At 40.4% G+C, this 18159-nt stretch overlaps 1 long non-coding RNA gene across 2 annotated transcripts in view; it reads left to right on the top strand.

Annotated features, from left to right (window-relative positions):
• The window catches only part of LOC120750466 (uncharacterized), a 30415-nt gene extending 12256 nt beyond the window's left edge, over positions 1-18159 (top strand). The window contains exons 1-8 of one of the 2 annotated variants that reach the window (XR_005700002.1): positions 5680-6220; positions 9288-9361; positions 10048-10177; positions 15171-15259; positions 15383-15480; positions 16066-16161; positions 16581-16701; positions 17736-18159. This is a non-coding gene — a long non-coding RNA (uncharacterized LOC120750466). Of the gene's footprint in view, positions 1-5679; positions 6221-9287; positions 9362-10047; positions 10178-15170; positions 15260-15382; positions 15481-16065; positions 16162-16580; positions 16702-17735 lie in introns of those variants that run through there. The other variant, XR_005700003.1, reaches the window with a different exon arrangement.

The following is an 18159-nucleotide window of genomic DNA, read 5'->3' as shown; positions in this document are numbered from 1 at the left end:
CGGCTACTCAGCTCTGCTCAGCTCAGCTCAGCTCAGCTCTGCTCAGCTCTGCTCTGCTCAGCTCTGCTCAGCTCTGCTCTGCTCAGCTTTGCTCAGCTTTGCTCAGCTCTGCTCAGCTCAGCTCTGCTCTGCTCAGCTCAGCTCTGCTCTGCTCTGCTCTGTTCAGCTCTGCCCAGCCCTGCTCAGCTCTGCTCTGCTCAGCTCAGCGGGGCAGCCGCTGGTGCGGGCTCCGGGCGGCCCCCGGCAAGAAGCGGCCCCCGAAGGTCCCGCCCGGCCCGCGGTGCCCGAGGACACTCAGGTCAACGTTGCCATCTGCTGGGGCTCCCAGGAGCTGCCCGCTCCCAGGCTGGGGCCGGCGAGGGTGCGGGTAACGGCGTGTGCGTGCCAGCAGCTGGAAAATACAGGCCCCCCCGCCAAGGCTGTTTCAAGATGAGTTTAGACAAAAGAGCATTCCAGAAACTGGGGAAGAAAAGGGATTCTTGGAGCAAATCTGCTGTTGCCTTCTCCTTTCCCCAGGGAAAAAAGCCACCGCTGCTATGGACGTTTGCTTCAAGCAGTTACTACTGGCCTGTACTTTACGACAATTGTATTCTGTACGGGGTGGCTTTGCTCATATCCGTTCCTCTCTCCTCTAAATGTCTCAATGCCCAATTTAGCCAGCCCGAACTTGCATCAAATAGATGTGTTAGTATGTTTGTGCTCCTAAGAGGTCCGTAGCACTCTGGGGAAAGTTAAGCATTGTCTTCTTTGTTGCATTAATTAATTTCCTTTAACTATAAAATGCAATTTCTTAGGTGTATATCAAAGACTAGACCGTCTGTTCTGTTTTAAAGATATACACAATAAAACAAGTAGGTGAAATGGCATTTCAAAGGGCCTATTACTTAAATAGTTTCAACTCGCTAAACAGCTTGAGCTCCTTTAGTTTTTCCTTTTATTTTCCATCTATCCAGGACAGATATAAATATATATGTGTGTGTGTATATATAAAATGAAAACTACACTTTTTTAAACAAAAATCTGCCAAGTGTAAATCAGTTAGCGAGACTTCTCTATTCTCCCGTCCCCTCAAGTGCCAACTTAAAATGTAATAGAATGTCTACAGGCACAGAAATGCTATTGATGCTCCCAGGACTTGCTGAAAAGGAATGTTCAAAAACACATAAATCAGATCTCAATTTCTGATTTTAGCATCAAATAAATTCTTGAGCAAAAGAAGGAAAAGGTGTGAAGCTGAGGAGCAGAATGATGTCGGGAAGAGGGATTTTGGGAGTAGGCCAATATTTATGTATGAAATTCTTTGAATTACAAGAAGACTTTTTTTTTTTTTTCAGAAAGATTTTATTTGTATTTTGTCTGAGAACTTTCTCAGTGCAGGAAAGGATTTGCTTTCTCCATTTCAGCTATAATAGATGACTTGGTACTGTGGGCTAGGATTATTAAGGTGCAGCTTCAGCACAGATGAAATATTACTATTATAATCCATGAATTGTTTCAACAATTCATGGATTATAATAGTAACTCCCAGGTTTAAAGGAAGAAAATACTCTCAAAAAGCACAATAAAAGCAAAATAATTCAGGTGAAAGGAAGATTATTTGCAACAGTAACTACGAGAGTAATTTTTTTCCCCCAATGATAGGTGCAAAGAAACCTGAGACATTAAAACCACTTTTCTAATTACACAGTCACTGAAAAAATACCCTAGTAAGAAGTGTGATTTGTTATGTTTTCTTGTTTTACTTTGGTATAGGAAGAAATTCTGAAATAAAGACTATAAATAAAATAAGATCTTTTAGTAGCAGACAGAATTAAACTGCTGTCCCCAGAAACTGCAGACAACCCAGCCAATCTCCAAACAGTTTTTATAGCTTGCAATTCACCAAATGTCAATTGTGGAAATCTACTTCCTGTCTGTCACTCAGGTTGCTAACGGTGACATCCCTTTATGGGCTCTTATCCTTTGCAGTTGCCTTTTTTTTTTTTTTTTCTTTTTTTTTTTTTGTCCCCTCAGAAGAGGAGAAATCCTTCCAAAACCTTCACGGGTGAAGCATGCCATATTTTCAGGAAGCACTGGAGAACAGTCCTGCCTGGGGTGAAATAACACATTTATTTTGGTGGCTTGCCAGTCCCCAAAAATCCCTGTTGGTATCAGTATCTAAGTGTTAGGGGATTTTGTAGAGGTTTTGTAGGTTTGGTCTGTCAGCTTGGCTGTACAACAGCTTTGCTACATGGTAAGAATTCTTACCCATGTTTGAATCAAAGTTTCTGCTCCTGATGGTGCTATTTTGTTCAGCTATGGATTTCCACATGCTGCCTTGGTCTGTTACTGCCCAGCTTTCGATTCTGTTTTTACACAATGTTGCTAAGCTGGCTCGCTGACAGGGGTATCGTCAGAGCTGTGAGCTGAATTCTGCTCCTTTACTCCTAAACAGTCTACAGGAAGGAAATGTCCTCATCCTCTCCTCTCTCTCATGTGCTCTAGCTTCTGTCAGCTCCAGGATATTGTGATGAGGTGCCCTGTTGCTCCCTAGCAGAGCTTTCCATGTAAAGAAGTATCCTCACTTCTTTACACTATTTATTCCTCCAGCAGGATCAGTGAAGACATGAATGTGTTGGTCTCTGGAACAGATGCCACAAATCAGTCTAGCACTTCTTTCTAATTTTAATGGAGATGAGCTACTTGTTGTAATTTCTTGAATCTCTCATTTAGGATGTAGAGAGACCATAAATCTTAAAGCAACAAACATTCCCAAATCCTACACTTTGAAGTGAATGGGAGCTCCTGGGTCATCAGCACTTTTCGGAAATAAGCTGCTTAACTAGGTGTCCGAAGCCATTACAGCCTTTTCTTTCTTTTCTTTCTGAAAACTTTGGTCTCAATATTTGAGGGAATATACAACAAAAAGTTTGCACAGTGTGAGCACTGCTTCCCTGAACAGCGTCAGACAAAGCTGTTGGATACTGTAGCATCCAAACTCAGCACTCCTGAGCGCTAAGCCAGGAGTTTGGCGTGAGGATTACATTGCATTTATTGTTAGACTGTGTTTGGTGTGAGGGATTTTTTTTTTTTTTTCTCTTTCAACATTGTTATTAAAAAACCCAAAACAAAACCAAGAAAATCCAACCCAAATATCAGGCTTGTTGTAATTTTTTTTTTTTTTTTAATTGGTTGGTTTATTGCTTGTTTGTTTGGGTTTCTTTAAGTATTCATTCTCTATCTTACATCTTCTCCTTTGAAAACTTACTCTTTCTTGAGTGTGGTGTGGGACAGTCTAAACAACTGCTATAAATATTTGCTAAAATGTTTCCCTGCAGAGTATACCATTGCTAAATTTATGCAATATATTATTATGTTCTTATTCTTGCTTTCTCATTTTTGTCTTTAGCTGAAAATTCAGGTTAACTCCATAGCCTCTATATATGAGTTAATCAAGCTGTGTGCTGTTATTTGAATTGAAGACTATTTTTAAAGAACAATTACATTTTTTCCAGTAGATAAACTATGTAGACAATATACTGAAACACAGATTGAAAACCAGAGCAATTTCTGAGAAATGCTTGCAAGTCAGTTAGGAAAGGGGAGGAAGAAACATGAAAGTAGCACTATTGCTTATCATCTATTAAAGGCTCATATCATGGCACAAGTGTTTACGTTTTACCTCAGGGTGAACTCTTCAGCCTGTTGGCTGACTTTTGAGGGCTGACTCATCCTGGCAGCATCCTTCAGCAGCCTGGCTTGTTGGAGTAGCCCATGTGGTATGGGACTCATGTTTTAATGGCACAGGAGCACTTCCGTGACAGCATTTTCTGGTGATCTCAATGATCTCATTGTGGGCAGGTGCTTGTATTGGAGGTTATTCTGCCTGAATAATCTTGTATTATTATCTGTGTACTCACAGGAGCACAGTAGTTTGGGGGGCTCACAGGTGCCCAAGTAGGTTAGAGCAAAGAAGTAGGTAAGAGCTGAACTACTCTGGTGGAGGAGGTGAGGGGCATTCCCTGCGCTGGAAATGTGGTGCTCTGCTACTGCTTGTAACCCTGCAGCATTATTTGTGTGCTGGGTCCCTGACAGGCTGCAGCAGAGCCATCAGCAGCCTGAGTTCCCCCTTTGTACCCACATGATCCAGAGCATTATTAAGCGGAGGCCCCACCCTGGAGCAGCCTGTTCCTGAAGGACTGTGCCAGGGTCCCACGATGAAGCAGTTCATGAAGAACTGCAGTTCTACAGCAGAACTACTGAGCTTGGAGTTCCTGGGGGACTGTCTCCTGTGTAGGGGAAGAGTGTGAGGAGCCTTCAAACTAAGGAGGAAGAACTGGAAGAAACAATATGTGATGAATTGACTACATCCCCCATTCCCCAACCAGGAGTAAAGTTAAGCCCAGGAAGAAAAGGTGGGTGGGGGAAAGGTGTTCTTAAGATTTGGTTCTATTTGCCATTATCCTACTCTGATCTGATTGGTAAGAAAACGAAATTAATTTCCCTAAATTGAGCCTGTTTTTCCATGACAGTGGATTGTTGTTGCAAACCTAAATAGGCCCAGATCAAATAAGCTAATCTGTTGTATCTTGGGGGTTCTCTTTTTTTTTTTTGTTTTAAGCTTTATCCTAGAAAGAACAATACAGTTGCCAGAATGGCTCCTTTAAGATTCTTCTTCTGGGACACCTTTTTCTCCACAGGTGAAAAAAGTATGGACTTGTGTCAGGGCAGTTAGCAAACTTGCATTGTCTTAAGGTGCTGTGAAGTGAATTTGCCAAGGTTGCTTTCCTTGCTGACTTCATCACATTGACCTGAGAATAAATCAGCATCTCATCTTCCCAAATGTAAGGGTTTGTTATTACCTTGGGGTGGGCCCTGTATGTGGTTTATCCTGAGCTTCTCCTGTGCTACAAACCAGTTCTGACTGGGCCGTTGGAGGGAGGAAGATGAGGGTGAAGATGGATTGCTTAGGTGTCAAAACCGATGAGAGGCAGCAGAGCAGGACTCAGGCTTTTGCTAGTGATGGTAGGATACACACAGTGTCCCAGTGGAGTTTTCACAAATTTCCACAATGGTGGAATTGGTACAGCCACTCTGATATTTGGGACCCTGAAAGCAGAGATCAAAATTAACTTGTGTTTTCACAGAAATGCTATCATTACAGCTTTGACTGCAGGGTTGGCCACCACCTACAGATAATGTTTGTTTCCTAATTGTTCAAATATCTTGGACCCCTTCCAAAATGCATTCAGTGGGTTCTGTTAATCCCATGTGATCTTGAACAGCTGCCACATGTCAGAATTCAAACTGAGCCTGTCGAGGTTGACGTGAATGTTTGGTAAGCCACTGGAAAAATGGTTTGATGTTACGCATGTAGGAAGCTCCTGGGCAGACTGTCATAAATGCTCTACTGGTTTCAAAGATAGTGCTTGAACCAGAAGGGCAAAAAAGCTTTGAATCATTGCCTGAACAGCACCCAAAAGTTGCAGGACAGCTGCCCAAGGGCTGCAGGCACACGTGCCCTTCACATCTCACAGCCTACAGCACAGAATGTGACCAGCAGTGCATTTATATGTATTTTGCATGTTACATGTGCATATATGTCTGTGTGCAGCCTGCATAAAAATATAACAGATTGAGCTCTGGTTTATGGCTTGTCTGCTTTGTGAAGGTTTAAATGTCCCTCTTTTGACCCAGACTTTTTAGGTGCTGCAGGCTGGAAATCAAAGCAGATTTTGCAAGAGGTGATAGTAGTTACTTGACTTGTTGCTGTTCTTTCAGTGTCACTGTAACCAGGCACACAAACATCGAGGAACAGCCTTCAAGACACTGTGGAGGTTCCCTAGACCTCTCTTTGCAAGAGAAGCCGGTGCCTGAAGCTCTGGACCTTCCTGCTTTTCTTCTCAAAGCTGGATTTCCAGCTTTGCAAGGAGAATGAGAGACTGGTGTCCGGCGCAGAGATGACGTGAGCAGATGAGGTTTACAGAAGAACATCTCCGTGTAAGCTGTTGTGCCACCGTGGCTGCACTTGAGTGAGTGAGTGAGTGAGGAAGAGCCCCTTTGGGGCAGCGCAGGTGCCTCATTTCAGAATGACCAGGGTTACTTTTATGAGAGCTCTTTGAAGTCAGATGCAGGGACACGAGGGCGTATTGAACCGTTTGCAATGCGGGCGTGAGACATCTTCGGGTGGCATTCTGCTTCTGCTCTTCTCATTCCCTTGAGGAGAAGGTCAAGTGAACAGGTGAAACTCCCTAAGCAGAAATATGGGAAAGGTGGGGGGGAAATCCCATTTAGTCAGCTTCCAAATTAATGAACTACTCTGTAATTTCAGAACTATACTCATTTATTTCACATTAACAAATAGGCTGCGTTAATATCTTCAAGCTGGCAGATAAGAGCAACTGATGGACAGTTGTCAATTTTTTTTGGTTTTTTGTCAGTGACAGCTGAAGTCATTGCCAGTAGAGCCTTGAGATGACAGAAAGAAGTCTGAAGCTGAGAATCATGCCAGGATAGGAGAAAATATTTGACACAGTTTTACTAGTAGCTGTATTCATATGTGCTGGTCAATTGACCAGACTGGAAATATAAATATATTGAAAAATAGATATCTATATCTGTCTATATGTTTTCTAAACATATAAAATGCTTAAGCCATGTAGAACTTTTTTAAACAGCAACAAAACTTCTTGTTATAATTTTTAAGTTTCACCAACGCAAATTTAATAAAAGGGAGACATTTCTGTGTCAACAGGTTAAAAACAGTAATACTTTTAAAGAATTTTTATTTCAAATTAAAATGAAAATCATCTGTACTTTTTAAAATTGCCTTTTTTTAAAAAAAAAATATTCCATTTTGCATGTGCTGCTCAAGCAAAAGACTTTTTTTAGTGTCTGATGGTGAAAAAAGTTTGTCCTAATCTATTTTTCTTGTTCAAGAAATATGAAAAAATTCCCTGGTTGAAATGGTGAAAACAAACTTTGGGGGAGAAAGCATAAGGAAGCCTTGCTTGAATGTGTGGTTAAATTAAATTTTAGGGTATGTGGCCCCAGATATAATAGATGTAATTTCTGGATTATTTTTTAAATGGTAAATAGAAATTGGGATAATTACATGGTTGAGATTAGTCTTACCTACTATTTTTTATTATTCTTTTTATCACTTTTACAAATTTTTCAGTGTTGTTTTAAGAAGTTTTAATTTTGAAATATCTCTGCAGTTTACAGCTAGATAGAATCTCTCTCCAGGTTTTCCATGGGATGCAGCAAGCTGTTGAAATAAATGCTGCCAATTTCTGTTCTTTTGATTCCAGGGTTGTTTTCATGACCTAGTAATTTATGAGGGTTTGCAACTGAGTGGCCTCATTTTGCATGTAAGGTTACCAGTGAAGAGCAAAAGCTGCTCCTGGTTAGTCTCAAAGGCTTGGGTTCTATTTTGATCTTTTGAAGGCTTACTTTAACTGAGAAACATTACAACAAAAAATAACAGCCTAACTTTGCATGCCATTTTCATCTGAACTTGTAATTAAAAAATGTCATGTGATTCACCCCCTGTGTGAGAAGGAGATAAAGCTCCTGCTTAAGACAGCTATTATATCTGGTGCCACATATCAGGTTGTCTCTACAGCTCCCTGTCAAAGTAGAGTTGTAGGCTTATTAGCATCCTATTAATATGTGCATAAAATGTAGTCTGTGTCTGAGCCCAAATATACAAGCTGGGAAATCAAAGAGAAATCCTTCACACCTTTTGCTGGCTTCATCCTGAACTTTTATTTAGCTTAAAACAACTTCCTTAAGAGAATTTCCTCTTCTAAAGGAAACACTTTTCTCCATACTTAGCAGGGGAATACTGCATTGAATTATTTTTGGAGTGACACAGTCACCATTGGGAGAGAGCTGCTTTAATCGACATACGAATCTTAATTTTGTCTTGTGTAAAGTATCAATCAGTTAGAAAAGTATTGACCCATCTGTGCCTTTTTTTCTTTATAGGTAATGGTCAGGGAAGTGCTGAGCAGAAAGTATTTTCACTCCTATTTTATCAAAATCTTATTAAGAAAGGGCTACAAAGGCTGCTTTGTGCAATAAGTTTTATTTTATTTATGCAAACGATAGTAGCATACTTGTTTCTGAGTACTTTAGGGCTTTCCGTATACTACAAACTCTAAAACTCGGGTCAGTTTCATGCTGACTTAAATACTGCAGTGGAAAACCCTTGTATTTAACAGTCATTGTAATTCAGAATTCCATCTGTTTAGCTTAAGTTAGTAAGCAGTGGATTTCGACTGGATTAATCTAAGTTACACTAAACTGAAATAAAATGTTTGTACAAGATTAAAATTCAGTATTTAGTCAAAGCGAGAGTTGCAGGTGGGGAAGGAACAGGATAGATCCTTCCATTCACCCTTTTGGCTGGTGCCTAGTCTCAAATGGTGCCTCATGAACTGTTAGGAATTGTTTAAAAAAACCTTAGGTGATTCTGTTAAAGCTTGAGGCTTAAGAAAACCCTCATTTGGTAATGGAGGCTGCAGTGCTTTTAAAATCATACCAGCTGTTTTCGTTCTTTAAATAAATCTAATGTAACAGTTCAGTTTCCAATAGCTTGATGTTGTTCAAACCATCAAAATTTCTATTTTTACATTTTGTTCTTCGAGATTTTTTTTTTCCCCAAAGTATTTTTCCCCTCTATTTTCCTGAACTGAAGCTGCCAGTGAAAGTGTCCCCTGAATTGCCTGCAGCTACTGTCCTGCAGAACCAGCAGCCTCCAGGCTAGCTCTTCCCACACTCATGTGCCAATAGGTCTGGAAAAGTTGCTGTATCCAATTACTAAGTTGTCATAACAATTTGTAAAAGAATGTTAATGCTTCTTTTTACAGGAGTGCCTCACGCATTTATTGCTCAGGGCTTCCACAGCATTATTTCCCATTATATGCTATGTCAAATAAACACATGGGTGACTGGAAAATGCAGATCTCCTCTACCTGGGCCTGCACACACAAAATGGTTGAACTTTTGTAGTCTTGTCAACTGTGTCATGTGAGCCTCGAAGCCTAAAAAGAAACAAAAGCTCAAGTTTTCTTCTATTCTAGTATCTTAAGCTTGTTTAAACTGTATGTTTTCCACAGTGAGTTACATGCATGAATTTAATATAAGTATGGAAATTAAACTGGATTTAAAAATAAAAATGAACAATTTCTTCTCTGCCCAAGATCTACCTGTGCGGGAGACTGCACTTTTAGAAGGGAGTAGCTCAGCTCTTTTGTTGTAAAGGCCTGTAGATGTCTAATTTCACTCACACTCATTTGCAGGCAGGTCTGCAAGGCTATGGTGTGCCCTGGAGTGTTTTGGGTATAGAGCAGGAAAACAGCATGGTTGTGAGCTGGTAAGTGACCATGGTTGCTGACAAACTTGAAATTGGCTTTATCCCAGCCAGTTTAAACTGGAAGTACCTGAGAAACATTAGAATATTAGTATTTATGTAGCAAAAGTCTTTTGAGCTAATTACCTGAGACCTGCTTTGAAGTGAGCCTCCAGCTGCTCCCCTTGGCATTTGGAGGCTCACATCACAAAGTGGGGCTGAGGTTGGATGGATGGACGTGCTTTGCCTGGTGTGTGCCAGCTGCCAGTGGGTGTTTTGGCTCACAGTTCCACACTAGAGGTAGCTCAGAGTTAAAAAAACCTGGGTGGGTGCTGGGTCCTCAGCACTGACTTCTATTCTGCAGGTTCAGCTTCCTCTGTTCTGTGCTGTGCTAATGCGGACAGAGATGTGCTCCCAGATTCTGCTCCTTTCATTAATCTTAATGAGTCCGTAATGCATCTTATGAGGTGTGAAACTCCTCGTCCTCTTGAGTCATTTGTGCTGATGAAGTCTGTAAAACTTAAAACCTTTAGCTTGGGTATGCAATTCATTGGTATATTAGCAGAATCACTCATTTTTAATCTCGACAGCTATTTATTTTGAGAAAAAAATAAAAATAACCTAAAGAGTCCAGACTTGGTTATGCTAGACTGTAATAAAAAATGAAAGTGTATAGGACTAAAGGATGGTAATTTTGGAATTTTTCTCAGATACTTTCTCCAGAAGAAAAGAATTTGGAGAATATTGAAGAGGAAGAGGGGAAAAGTGACTGCATGAAAAACTGAGCTGGATTCTCATCTAACAGAGGACCTGCATCTGTTTCTCTGTTGGATGTAGCAGGTAGTACAAAAAAAACCCCATAAAATATGTCTGCAGTGAAGAAGTGCACCAAAAGACATGTTCTAATGCTTCAAATTCACCACCTGTGTGAACTCAAATCTCACAGCTGCTCCACGTGGGAATGGACCTATGACACGGGTTATGGAGAGTGGGAGCAAGTGGGTGGATCCAGCGGAGCCACTGCTTTGCTCCTCTCACTGCCTGCAGAAGGCCAGGCTCTGGCTGTCTGTGAGCTAGTGTAGCTGCATGCTGGGGCTGTAAAACTGTAGTGTGTGACCTGATGATCTCCATGGTGTCTCCTGGTGTTTCTGTTTTATGGTCCTTTCACACCTCTCCAGCCTTCCCGGTGCTTGCATTACTGGACTGCAGCACCAGACTGCAGGACAAGACAGGTGGAATGGTTGTAAAGTAAGTAGGAAATGAGAATTTTTGCAACCCTACTCACCCACTTTGGATTTCCATGGAATTCTTAGCATGACAGGATTATGGTTATATTTGAAGGAACACAAGATGTGAATCACTGTATGTAGGCTGGTGTTTCAGTTGTGATGGTTACAGTTGCTTTTCAACACCTAAATATCAATATAGTTCTGGTAGAATCTTTTCAACTGGCCACAGAAATGCAGAGAATGGCAGATCTCATGCCTACATTTTACTTGCTTTCTGACATCAGGCTCTGACTTCTAGAATTTAAGGCCACTTTAAATCATATACTTATTTAATCATGTCTTTATGCTTTCTCCCCATTTTGTAAATAATTGATGAGAGAAGGGAAAATCCTAAAATGGGTGACAGTATAAAATGAACAAAGAAAAACAGTAAATGCAATGTCTGCCCCTTTCTCAATCTGTTTCTGGCTTTAGTTTATTCAGGGCTTGTGAAGTAGCAAGTTGTTTTTTTCTGTGCAGGGAGGAACTGTGAGTGGAGATTATATATGTTGCTAGTAAGGGCCTGAATTTTCCAATTTCTTTAAGAGTTAGCCTTGCAAGACTGCCAGGTGTGAATCTCATCAAAGTATTAAATATTTTCCCCTATTTAATGTAACTATTAGTGGTTTAAAAGAACTTGCAAACTGTGCCCCGTTGTGCCGAGCAGGTTTTTGTTCTGAGATATTTGCCTGTGTGGAATGACCCGCATTTGTGGGCAGTAAATGCTAACACACGCTTAGCTGGCGTGGAGGAAAAGAAAGAGTGCCACTGGTCTCAGTAGTGCAGGAGGCACCTTCGAGAGATACTACTGATGAGAGCTGGTTTTACTGTTTGCAGGGAAGCTGTACAAAACCTAAACAGAGCCTTGAACTGAAGAACAGCAGATGTGGAAAAACTGTTGTCTCTAATTGACACTGCGGTGTCAGGTGAATGGAAGCAGTGAGCTAAACAAATTCCTTCTCTGGGTTAAGTTTCATTTCTGATCTCAGGAGTGATGATGTGTTGCCACCTTTCCTCTTTGGCAGCACTGACAGATCTGTCCTTTACCTGGTAACATGCTCCCACTAAATGTTTTTTCGTATATCTCTGTCACGTTTAAATGGCTAACAGATTTGCAACAGACAATTTCTTAATATTCAGAACGTGAACCTCATTTTCTTGGGAAAATAGAAAAGCATTATTTCTTTACAAAAACACACAAAACTTCCACAAATCTGTGACTATAATAGATATAGTGATCTACAGTTTGAATGATGGAGAGTGTAAGATGGTTCTGTTTGCATGGGAAATTTAAGTTTTGACTTTCTTTGTAAGCCCAATATAATGGGAATTTTCACAAGTGTGTGAATCTTTATAATCCTCCCTAATCTCGTAGCATGGGATTCCTCTCAACATTAGCTGCTAAAAGTTAAGTATCTCTCCTAAGGGAGTAATCTAGGAAGTAATTCCTCACCCTCCCCCAGCAGATACCATGCCAGGGATTCATCTCACCTGTTTTACTCACCTATCCTAGAATGGGATAAATGGCAATGTGGAGACACTTATCTCTCTTGCTTGACTACAGAAGGAGCCTAGGAGACTGGCTTGGACAAGCCACCTGATTTCTAGATGGCTGTAGAGCAGGGGCACTACCTCTTTTGACTTAAGAGTATAAGATATAGTTTTCAAAGACGTATTCTTAGTGCTGAAAGGGTTGCTCATATTTTCACTCAGTTGTGCAAATAACACCTTTCTTGTTGGTTGGTGTTTTGTGTATGGATTCTTGTGCACTTAGATGATCAGTATTTAGGTGTGTTATTTTGTGTCCCAAATTTCTTTCTGAGAGGTATCAAGACAAAACTGAAATCTGTGCATGCAGATAAGTTATACAGGCACGACTGCTCTCTTCCTACCGAGGAATAGGAAAGCTCTCATTGTAATGGGTGAAACTCCCCAGCCAGTTTGGTATGTGGGAAAGGCCAGTCTAGGCTGATCTCAAATGGAATAAATAAACAAACCTCATTCTGAGAATGCTGTAAATGTCCACAATCATTGTAGCCTTTTAGTTGTGGAGGAGGATGTTTGAGTTCACACATATTCACGGAGCAGCACATCAGCAGAGTCCATCAGTCCAGTTCTTTGATAAGTCTGGATCTGTGGAAATGGGCAAGCTGGTTTGGCTTCCTGTACTCAGGCTTCCTCAGGTGTATTGCTGAGGAATATCAGTCCCTGGATTGTTTCACTCACTTCTGTCACACAGTGCTCCTGTCCCAGCATGCCAGGAAACAGTGATGTGGTGCCTTCAGCTCTCAGTTCCCTTCTGAGCCAAGAAGAATCAGACAGGTACTGAATTTCTTCACCTTGGTGGCCACATGGTCTCTTCGAAGTACTGAGCTGCCAAGCAGCAGCAGTGAGGAGTCAGGGCTGATGCAGTCCTCAGTGGCTCCTGGACAATTCCCATGGCATGAGCTCACTGGACAGGTGAGCTCGGGGTACGCACAAGAGCTGTGGGTTGTTTGTCAATGATCTTTCTGGATTCTAGGCTGCCCATATCTGGGCATGATAAGGACACTTCTATACCCCACTCCTGTATGGCAAATACCAGGGCATGACACAAGGATCAAGATATGTATCTATTTATTCCTCAAGACTCATTGGCTAGGTGTAGCCAGCTCTGGGAACTCTGTTGTAGAGTTCATCCCTCTGTCACAGATGATTTTCAGTGCTGTTTTGGGGGCTGTTGCATGCAGAGGCTGCACAGCTCTGTCATGCTGCTGGAGTAGCAGGAGTTGGGAGCTTCGGTGAGAAGTGTCAGCAGAGGCAGTGGAGGGAGCAAAGAGAGGGGCAACTGGGCACACCTTTGCCAAAAGACTGGGGGATTTAACATTTAGTGCCACTGGAAAGTAAACTACTCATTTGATGATGTTTGCTTTGATTTTTTTTGAAATGGCAAAAAAAGTGGAAAAAAATATTAAAAATGAAGGAAAATCAAAGAGAAACATGGAGAGCTCTGAATTAGCACAGTCTCGGTCTCCTTTCCTTGTTGTCTTGTAATGCCAAAAGCATTGAGAAACTATTGAATTCAACTGGTGATGTTTTGGTTAACTTGCATCTAGCAGTGATGATAGAAATGGCACATGAGAGGACCCTGGCTGCGGACAGTTGTAAGACAAAGGTTGATTTTTGTGGAGTTGAACGGGTTGTTTCACCCATATTGTTTTGTATTGGCACTGACTAATATCTCTCAGTTCTCTGGGCTGGACTCTGACTTTTCTCTGCTTTTTGCAGTGCTATAATGCCATGAAAGTACATTTTCATTTCAGAAAAATAGTGACAAGCTGGTAAAATCTTGGTTTGGGAGATGGCAACCTTCTTTGTTATTTTCTATCTTACAATCTCAATATAGAGGTGAGAATCTTATTTCGTGTCATACTTCAGTAAAACTCTCTGCTTCTTAAGGGAATCCATGAGTGACTTTAAGAGGCCTTTAAGAGGTGATTTATTGAGTTTTTTTGGATAGGAGATACAAAATATTTTACAGCTGATATAACGATCTCAAAACTGTATATATTTTGTGCAATGGTTTTGGCTGAAGTAGAATATATTTTTTGCTCTTTTTTAACTCTTCAAACTTTGTCTTACTTTTGAGAACAATGTGCTTTTCACTCTGTTCTACCGGAAAAATTGGGGTTTGAAAAAATAATGTTCTTGTTGTAAAAATCTGAGAATTCACACATATTTTTCTCAGTGAGCCCATTTGCCTGACATCAGCCATTGTGTTCTGCATTCTCCTCCAAAAGAAAAGTTGAAAAGGAGTGAGAGAGAGACAAAGAGGAAAAGGATCACAGTATCTCAATTTTATTTTCTCTCCTGAGGAGTATTCTCTTTGGACAGACAGTAATTGTAGTTTCTAATGACACAAACTTGAAGGGAAACAGAAGAAGACTACAAACAGGTTTATGGGCCTATCAGCAGGAATATGTGGCTACAAATTGCAGAGTAAATGAAAGAGCCTGTTGTTTCCTAAGCCTGAGTTTGTGAGTGTTATGCCAAAGTATTTGAGGAGGAGCTAGAGCACCAGGCGGTGTAAAGGATACCTGCTGGGCCCTAATTGGTGCCCACTGTTGTTAATGGCTTCCTGTGGCTGAATGTTTACTTGTCATTTGTTTTGGGCTTTGTTTCCCAGCTACTGGAAGGAAAAAAAAAAAAAAAAATACTGACCAAAACTTTATTTTGCTTTTAAGTGGACATCCTTGGATATCAACTGCCACACTGCAAATTGTCTTGTACTTGAGACTATTCCTTGGTCCTGTTAGGCTTCTAAAGTTACATTTTCTTTGAATATTGTTTTTTGAATTTGAAAAGTCTATAGATTTTTTAAAAGATACATTATTTATATATAATATATTATATATTATATGCAATATATATTTGTTATCTAAGGAATTTATGTAATAACCACATCTGGGACTTTTGCTTACTGCTTACTGTTTGCATGGTTGAAAATATTTGAAAAATACTACAGATAATAATTTATTTCTAAACATCTGTTTTCCTAAAATGCCCATTTTTCTTATAAATGTCAGGATTTTGTTGGATGTCTGTTGAAGATGAAGAAGAATGAAACCTTGCATGCTCAGAACTTCCATACAGAAGAGTCCCCTTTCTGTATGTGGTACGGCTGCTGTCTGGTTTAGTGGTTTTTGTGGTTTTTTCCTTCTAATCCAAAGGGACTAAAATAAAACTATCAAGATCAGTGTCTTAGATCCTTTGCTTATCCTGTTCTTGGTTTCCCTAGCAAGAGAGCCTCTTAGTATCAGCTATGGTGTGAACACCTCCCTGCTGGGAAAAAGGAGTGAAACCGCTGTTTTTAACTAGGACAGTGAATAGTTTGTGGTGAGTATCCACACATACACATTACTGATGAAGAAGGAATTAGAATAGTAAAAACATTCTAATCTTATAATCTTATATCCTCTGCTTCTCCTACACTGGGCTGTTGTGTTGGGTTTTCTTTTGAATGGTGTCAAGGGAAATTTAGTTTCAGTAATCCTAGAGAACGACATAGGCTTCAGAGAAAAAATACCTCTATCTCAATTTAGCAGTTAATAATTACTGTTAGAATGTTTAGGTATCTGTTCTCTGTTCACAGGGGCATACAGTTTGATATAAACAAACCTAATATGGTTGCAAAGACCCGAATCAGTTTGTGATAAGGCTGTGTTTGAGAGGCAGTTCTCTAGCAGGTTTCAGACAGTGTTTGAGATGCCCTCAGAGGCAGACCAGACAAGGTGGGAGAAGCTTTCATTGAAGTGCAGAGCACTTTGTCTGGGGACATAAATCTAATTCCTCGATTACCACTGACTCTCATTTCAGCTCTGTTTCACCTGTGTATCTCCCCCATATGCATTTGGCTCATACACCTTGCAGGTGCACTGTCCACAGGGTATTATCTCATGCTATTTTGTGTTACCAACCTAGATAACGCTGCCTGAAGATCTCCTTTATCAGGTGTGGAGTTTGGAAGCTACTAAGATCTGAAGGAAACTTTACACAGTGTAGAAGATCAGGATTCAGGTATGGAGTTCCAAATATTTAGTCTGTGCTGACCTAGGTACTGGAGAGAGGGGGAAGAAAGATGGGTTCAAAATGTGTTTAACATGTAGCCAGGCAGATTTTCCACTGCAGGAGGATCTCAGAAAAAGCACATTGAACCAATGTGTGAGCCCTTTTCCGTAATTCCTGAAGGATTTTGATCAGTAAGAAGAAAGAGCTGTTTTCCTCTGAATGGAAAGGTGATGCTCAGAAAACAAAAAAGGGAGGAACAAATAGACGTATCCCATCTTCAAGGGGAAGCTTAGTATATTTTAGGATATTCTCATTCCTAATTATATCTCCAGAACATCTTCTAAGATTTATCAAGGTATTTGCTATCTTTGATTTGTTCTTGTGTTTGAGTATTAACTAATCTAGTATTTTCATATCATCTTCCTCAGACTGGAAGGCTAAAGAATAAACTATGGAGCCAACAGGACTGTGAAGACTTCTGGCAGCTGTTTCCAGTGGGCTGTAATAGTTAACAGCTCAAAAGAAAACCTGAGGATATAAAATCAAAAAGTTGAGTTTCTTACATGTTTGGTCATAGCTGAATGTTTAGGCAGTTTAGTTGGGGGGAGGAGAGAAAAGAACCCCAAAGCAAAATTGATTGCAAAAAGTGACAGCAAGAAGGCAGCAGGAAAAGAAGCCAGGTCGTTAAGTGTTGTAGGAGTGTGTAACTCATTAGCATCAATGGATCAGTGCTCGTTTGTGTCACCCGAGAATCAAGCCCAGTAATATGGTGTTGTTCCTTTAGTGTAATTCTTCTCTCAGTTTCTTTTTTCTGCCTGTTAAACCAAAAGCATCCCAGCCTCTAGAAAAAGGAAAACTGAAGTACATTTTAAATAGACACATAAAACGCTAAAATACAAAGTAATCTTTCAATTACTTAAATAAATAAGAAGCCTCTATGCCAGAATATGCAGAGAGTCTGATTAATTTGCCCAACATGTGAACAAGTGGTTTCCATGACTGTGCTATAACATGATTATTCAAGGACACTATTCTTTGGCTTCGGATGAGAAATATCTCAACTTTTGGTTTTGATATTTTATGTATCTCTTGTTAATTTTGATCCTCTTAAAAGTCATTGAAATAGGGAGATCTTGTTCTTGGCTTTTGCTATCTTGATCCTCTCTTAAACTTTACCTATTTTTTTCACACCTCTATGCTGGTTTGTACCCTGATTTTTACAACAGTCCTGCAAATATGGACTTGGTTTGCTACAGCTCTTCCATTAATTCGAATTTGCCTGTTGAATCAAAATAGATGAAATAAGGGAAAGGAGTATTAGTTTTAAAACTGTTTCCTTGATTTCTATAGGAGTGTCTCAATTGCCTTCAGTAGATTTGGAGCATAGATTACTTTGCTTATAGTATAAAATGTCTTACACAAATATGTGAATATTGTGATGCTAATAAATTTTAAATAATAGAGATAAATGCTACTCTGCAAACTGAGTACCCAAGTGTTGGACAACTGTTAAAATGGAACCACTTTTATTTCTTTTACATGCTACCAGTAAAATTCTGATTATGGTTTTTCTTTGACTTTAGAGCGGTGTCCTCCAAAATTCTGCCTTCTGGTGCCTTTCAAGAACTGTTATGGAGCAGCAGGCCCTGGTTTCTCTAAGCAAAGGATTTGAGCAGCTGAAAAAGGCAAGCAACTTCTGTTAAAGTCAAACAAAACACTTGTGCTTTCACCCAGACAGTGCCAACCAAAGTCACTCCTCCCTAAGCTGTGCTTCTACAGGGCAACCGTGGAGGCAGATGCCATGATCTGCTGTGGCAGGAGACCTGCTGCTTCATTCCTTGTGGTTGAAATGCTTATACAGAGGCAAAATAATTCTTTTACTGATAAATGTTTCCTGAGAAGAAACATTCTTGCAGCAGAAGAGCATTTTTGCCTGCCAAGCTGTGCTTCACTGTGGTTTTGTTAGACTAGTTGTGCCCCATGGTGGTGGGATTGCTCCTTGCCTTT

The sequence above is a fragment of the Hirundo rustica genome, chromosome 3 (assembly GCF_015227805.2).
Source record: "Hirundo rustica isolate bHirRus1 chromosome 3, bHirRus1.pri.v3, whole genome shotgun sequence".
Taxonomy (NCBI): Eukaryota; Metazoa; Chordata; class Aves; order Passeriformes; family Hirundinidae; genus Hirundo; species Hirundo rustica.
Note: the sequence above shows the minus strand (reverse complement) of the source record. Positions and strands in the feature narration are given on the sequence as shown.